This window comes from Aegilops tauschii, chromosome 1, assembly GCF_002575655.3.
Source record: "Aegilops tauschii subsp. strangulata cultivar AL8/78 chromosome 1, Aet v6.0, whole genome shotgun sequence".
Classification (NCBI taxonomy): Eukaryota; Viridiplantae; Streptophyta; class Magnoliopsida; order Poales; family Poaceae; genus Aegilops; species Aegilops tauschii.
The window spans coordinates 464,369,943-464,376,614 of record NC_053035.3 but is presented as its reverse complement, the minus strand read 5'-3'; the positions used below and the strand labels follow the sequence as shown (position 1 = coordinate 464,376,614).

Sequence of the window (6,672 nt, the reverse complement as noted above, 5' to 3'; positions counted from 1 at the left end):
GTGCCTTATTCCTAATTCCTATTGAGCTGCAAATTGGCAGGGTGATTAACCTTGATAAATCACCCATGAATACCAAAGATGAGCCCAATCTATTCACCCTAGCTCCCTGTGCAATTTTCAAAGTTTCTGACCAGATTGTAACTTTGTGAAGGAAGTACCTTCATAGAGATTCCAAATGGGATGAAACTTTTCCATCCTTTCAAGTATTCCAAATCATTAGCCTCCACCTAAATTCAGTTCAATTCATTGAACTATGTGAGCACAGGAGCAATTCTTGGTTTCTATCCAAATTTTCAGTTTGTGAAGCAAGTCTATTTTATCTTGCTCCATTATGGCTGAAAATATTCCTAAGCCTTCTCCTCTCCATATAACCTATCTCCAACAAATTTTGGCTCATTTCATGTAGCCAATATTTTCCTGGAGTTTTCCAAAGTTTCTGGTCAGATCTGATGCTTGTGAAACAAGTACCAATTTGGCAAGTCCATTTGGTATGATCTTTTTGCAGCATCTACATATGACCAAATAAGGAAGGTTTGCCAAGTTTCAACCTAATCCAACAATCCTAGTGAGTGTTCCTTCGTCATTTAGCTTCTGGGCCAGAATTGGCATTTGAACTGCAGCTATGCTAAATCCTTGCCCAAATCCCTTCCAATTTCCCAGGACCGTAGTCCTTGCTATCCTAAACCTCCTAGACAACCATTTTTGCCATCAACCTCTCTGTGTTGATCACCAGGATGTTGCCAAGTTTGCAACAGCAAACTTGTCGAGTATGTTTCCCTCTGATAACTACACCTTTGCTCGTGCCATCACCTCATACTTAATGAGCTTTGGAAGGACGACGCTGTAGACATAATTTGGCACCAACTAGACGACCAGAGCATGCGTTGTCAGTGGTGACCATGGGCAGTGCCAGCCAAATCGGTGGTCTAGCCACTGTTGGCCACAGTAGCGCATCTCCGGCTGGCTCTGGCTCGTCCAAGCTTGTCAACCAACTCAGCCTCATCGTCATAGTGCGCCTTGGCCCGTTTCCCCCTTCGTTTTCTTCCTCGTCGAGCCATCGCCGTCGCCGAGCACAGTGCACGCCCGTGCACCATCGTCTTCCTCGCTCTTGTCCCCTTCTCCCTCTCGTCCGCAAGCGCTCCTCGTCTCCGTGAGCCCCTGCGTGTCGTCCGCATCCCCCTCGTCGTGTTCCCGTCGCTTCCCGTGGCCTTTGGCCGCGCATGCACGTCGCCGGCGCGCGGACACGTAGCCGTGCCGCGTGTCACCTCCTCCCCTCCCCTAGAGCTCATCCCCGCGGCTATTTAAGCCCGTCCCGAGCTCCCTCGCAGTCCTCAAGCCTCCCCAAGCCCTTCACTCGTCCCCGGAGTCGCTCTCCGATCCCCACCATTGCCATGGCCGCCGTTTCGGGCTTTGCTCGATCCCGGCAATGTCGTGCCCCCCTCGCCGTTCCACCACAACCTATGCGTTCCCCGCACTCCAGCGAGCCTCCCCGTATCCTCAGCCCCTCTGTTCCCCCACCGGAGCACCAAGTTCGCCGGCGGCCGAAGCCCACCTCCGCCGCGCGCCCTGCTGCTCCTTCCCTAGTGCCCCTCGACGGCAGTTGGCCACACCACGGGATGCGCCTCTCCTTCCTGAACCCGTGGGTAGGTCGGCCGTCGCGAGCGGTGGCCGGACGCGCCGGCTATCGCCGTCGAGGCGAGCCCTTCCCTCTGCCCGGCGCGCGTGCGAGCGGGAGGTTGAAGACGTAGGCCAGGCGGGCCCCACCTGGCAATGTCCCCGCGTTGACCCGCCTCGCCACGTCAGTTAAGTGGCGGCGCCTTGCGCCATTTTCCGTTTTCGGAACCACGAAGGCGTATTCCCTGGGAAAGCGTTTCCCTTAACCGTATGCGTATTCGCTTCCTCTTCGGGCCGGAATACGCTTTCCTCTTCGGAAAACGTATTGCTGAGAAAGGCGCGTCCAGTTTTTCCTCAGGGGCCTGTTTGCTGAAAAACTTTCACCGATAGGTCCCTGAACTTCAACCCTGCGTATCTCGACAACCGTAACTCCGATTCAGGTGAAACCAACGCTCATGTCTTCGTCTCGTCGAACTCTTTCCGTTGGTATCATTTTCATTATGTTTTCGCATAGTGAAAATGATCACTTTGCCCTTGCCCGTAAACAGCCCCCTTCGAGAGAGAACTATTTCCGGCAAATCTTTCCGCGATCGTTCCACACTTTTTCCGGAGTAATCCTCGACCCCAGGCAAGCCAACCTCTTATCATGAGCCCCGAACTTGCATGTTGACTTTGCTGGTACCTCGTGTGTGTGCTTAGTTGTGGTAGTTTTTGTCTGTTTCGTCTGCCGTTATTTCAGTTGTGATATATGTTAGTACTGCTTGCTTACCTCTCATGATAGCTTTTGCCATGCTAGTTATATTGCTGTTGATAATATCATGCCTCTGTCTAGTTTAGTTCATGCCAGTAGTCTTGATGTTATGATGATTTTGTTGCACCGTCAATAAGCTAGTATCTAGTATTGTTATGTTTCATATGCTATAACTGTTCACTGGAGTAGCTTGATATTTGTTAATGCATTTGTTTGCTGCATGTTCATTGTTGCATTCTTGTTTAATATGCTCATAATGTTGATGATGGTGGAGAAGTTAATAATATGACTTAATAACAAACCTCCTCCGCCATCACTGGGATATCATAGTGCCACCAAATCGAGCTTTCTCCAGTGCAACCACATTTACCTTGTGGGAAGGTCCTAGCTGGGTCTATTGTCATGCCTCTCGCCAGTGCCTCCCGCGAGGGAAGGTTATGGGTGCGCTTACCCTGATCAGGTAGGCGGACATAAGCCTTGTGTGCCCGGGTTTGGTTTTGAGCTCATGTCCCCGTTTGGGACCGTTTTGCCACGACGGTGGCCGTTGGTACATTTGGTAGGTACGGGGCCACCCAGGACTGAACCCTTAAGGGGTGTTGGTCGGAGTGGCCGGGAGAGCGTCATGGCAGTAGATCGGTTTTGTCGGAACGCTTTGGTCCGCACGTATGGGAGTGCGAGACCAGGGTTCCATAGTGTGGGTAAAGTGCGCTACCTCTGCAGAGTGTATTAAATCTATCGATAGCCGCGTCCTCGGTCATGGGCACAGGTTCGTAGTAGGTCACACTATCGGGTCTCGGTCGTAATGGAGGATAAATTAGCTAATAAATTATGTGATAACTAAGATGTGATAACTAATGTGATGGCTTGGACTATGAAATAATCGTGAGATGTCACGATGATGTGTTGATATGACCCCGAGCCGAGGTCTCGGTAAGTCATGATTGTGCTCCGAGGAGCCGTGGCAGAGTAAGTGATTGTGGCATAAGGTTATTACAACATGTCTTCACGGGAGGTAACTGGTAGTTTATTTTCAGCATAGTTTCATGATGCCATGCATGCCATGTTTTGATATGCTATGCTTTGTTGTTGTTATGTTAGAAGTAAGTTTGATATGCCATGATAGTAGATGCTATGATGTTGTTCATGCCTAGTTGGATTTATGATTCTAGTTAATATCATGCCATGCTTAGAAGTTGTGTGGGAGTAGATTGTTGCATATGCTTGGTTCTTGCCTTGTCATCTGTTTGTTTGGATGCTATGTATTTGGTTGTCTTGCAAGTACATTCAATGTACTGACCTGGCGTGTCATGTCAGTTTTGTAGGTCGTTTGCTAGTTCCGTCGTGCTAGGCCGTAATCTTGCCAGTCCTGTGCGTTATGGAGCCCCGACTTAGTGAGACGCTGCCAAACCAAGACTTCCGCTGCCATGTAAATAGCCTTAGGGCTATGCCAGAAAATTGTATTCATCAATGATGTAATCTTATACACATGTATTTGATGAATATTATTGTACCTGGAATGCTGTATCATGGACCTGTCGTGCGTCAGGCGTAATCCTGGGCTGACGTGCGAAGGCCCCCTGCTCCATGCGGATCGGGTGCCACACGTTTAGTAACGCGGTTGATGTAGTCGAACGTCTTCGCGATCCAACCGATCCAAGCACCGAACGTACGGCACCTCCGTGTTCAGCACACGTTCAGCTCGATGATGTCCCTCGTACTCTCGATCCAATTGAGGCCGAGGGAGAGTTCCTCCAGCACGACGACGTGGCGACGGTGATGATGAAGTTACCGGCGCAGGGCTTCGCCTAAGCACTACGACGATATGACCGAGGTGTGTAACTGTGGAGGGGGGCACCGCACACGGTTAAGAGAAACTTGTGTGTTCTAGGGTGCCCCCTGCCCCCGTATATAAAGGAGGGGAGGGGAGGCCGGCCGGCCCTCCTAGGGCGCGCCATAAGAGGGGAATCCTACTATGACTCCAAGTCCTAATAGGTTTCCACCTAAGGAAGAGGGGGCAGAAGGAAGGAAGAGGGGGAGGGAAGGAAAGGGGGGCGCCGCCCCCTTCCCCTCGTCCAATTCGGACCCAGGGGGCGCGGCCAGCCCCTCTTGGCCCTTCCTCTCTTCCCACTAAGGCCCATCGAGGCCCATTAGTTCCCCCAGGGGGTTCCGATAACCCTCCGGCACTCCGATAATTATCCGGTACCTCTCGAAACTCATCCGGTGTCCAAATAATATCGTCCAATATATCAATATTTATGTCTCGACCATTTCGAGACTCCTCGTCATGTCTGTGATCTCATCCGGGACTCCGAACAAACTTCGGTCATCAAATCACATAACTCATAATACAAATCGTCATCGAAGTTAAGCGTGCGGACCCTATGTGTTCGAAAACTATGTAGACATGACCGAGACACATCTCCGGTCAATAACCAATAGCGGAACCTGGATGCTCATATTGGCTCCTACATATTCTACGAAGATCTTTATCGGTCAAACCGCATAACAACATACGTTGTTCCCTTTGTCATCGGTATGTTACTTGCCCGAGATTCGATCGTCGGTATCATCATACCTAGTTCAATCTTGTTACCGGCAAGTCTCTTTACTCATTCTGTAATGCATCATCCCGTAACTAACTCATTAGTCACATTGCTTGCAAGGCTTATAGTGATGAGCATTACCGAGAGGGCCCAGAGATACCTCTCCGATACACGGAGTGACAAATCCTAATCTTGATCTATGCCAACCCAACAAACACCTTCGGAGACACCTGTAGAGCATCTTTATAATCACCCAGTTACGTTGTGACGTTTGATAGCACACAAAGTGTTTCTCCGGTATTCGGGAGTTGCATAATCTCATAGTCAGAGGAACATGTATAAGTCATGAAGAAAGCAATAGCAATAAAACTAAATGATCATTATGCTAAGCTAATGGATGGGTCTTGTACATCATATCATTCTCTAATGATGTGATCCCGTTCATCTAATGACAACACATGTCTATGGGTAGGAAACTTAACCATCTTTGATTAACGAACTAGTCAAGTAGAGGCATACTACGGACACTCTGTTTGTCTATGTATTCACACATGTACTAAGTTTCCGGTTAATACAATTCTAGCATGAATAATAAACATTTATCATGATATAAGGAAATATAAATAACAACTTTATTATTGCCTCTAGGGCATATTTCCTTCATCTACATGCAGCGCGGGTCGAAGGCAATGGCGAACCATTGGGGGCTCATCCAATCGGCGTGCAACAAATGGCATGGGATCGTCGAGGAGATCGCGGCTAGCCCGGAGAGCGGCGCCAGCATTAAGGGTCAGGTATGGCGCACCGGCCTCCCACTTCTTTTCGCCGTGCGCGCCCGCCAACTGTTTGTTCATCGGCGCAGCTGCTGCGGATGTTTGCCATGTACTGCTAGGACAGCAGCGACCAAGATTTCAAGTAGCTCCACATCTTCAAGCGGATCAAGAAGTGCGAGAAGTGGGCGGATGTCCGGCGCACCCTCGCCAAGGCCAAGGAGACCTACAACTCGGACGCGCCAACGCCGGGCGCGGGCGACGGGCGCCTCGAAGGCAAAAAAGGGGCAAAGAAGGGGAAACACGCCGACTCGGCTACCGCGCGAGTTCAGGAGTCCATTGAGCATTGCCTCGCCGACGCACAGGCCTGGGCCGCCCTGCGTGAAGAGAAGACCGAGGCGCGGTGGTTGGCGTTGATGACGAACAGCGCCGTCAAACTCGACCTACTCCGGACCAACGTCGCCGCGAAGAAGAGGAAAACTGACCTGGCTTTCCTGATGGGCGGGGCGGACATGCTCCAGAGCAGCGACGAGCAGGTCAAGGCGTGGTACCTGGCGGAGCGCGGCCTCATCCTGAACCAGCTGCCGTCGACGGCACCGCCAACTCCCACGCCCACGGCGACGACGCCGCCAAGCCCGAGCGACGATGCCTCCACGACGCCCAGCAGCACAGAAAGTCGCGCCGACGCCGCCCAGCACAGAAGCAACTCCGACACCGCCAAGCCTGCGCACGTCGACTCCGCCGACGCCGGAGGCCGACCCCGCCGTTTGATGTGTTGCCAACTCGTCCTTTCTTTCTTTTGTACGCCAAACTTTTCATCCGATCGCTGAACTTTGGCAAGGTGATCGCCGAACTGGGCCGCTGATCGCCGGACTTGTGGCGTTTTTTTGTGAGCAGAAATGACCAAGTTTGAATTTGCCGCGACGTGGGGGGCGGCGCCTGGGGGCGTGGCTAGGAGCTAGATCGCCCCCAGGGGCCAATCTAGCGCCGGTTC

The 6,672-nt window shown here is 51.4% G+C and overlaps 1 long non-coding RNA gene across 1 annotated transcript; it reads left to right on the top strand.

Annotated features, from left to right (window-relative positions):
* Nucleotides 1-1,053: 1,053 nt before the first annotated feature.
* On the top strand, nt 1,054-3,889 carry LOC141025558 (uncharacterized). Its single transcript, XR_012187317.1, has 2 exons — nt 1,054-2,054; nt 2,163-3,889. It is a non-coding gene; the product is annotated as an uncharacterized lncRNA (long non-coding RNA).
* The last annotated feature ends 2,783 nt before the right edge of the window (nt 3,890-6,672 follow it).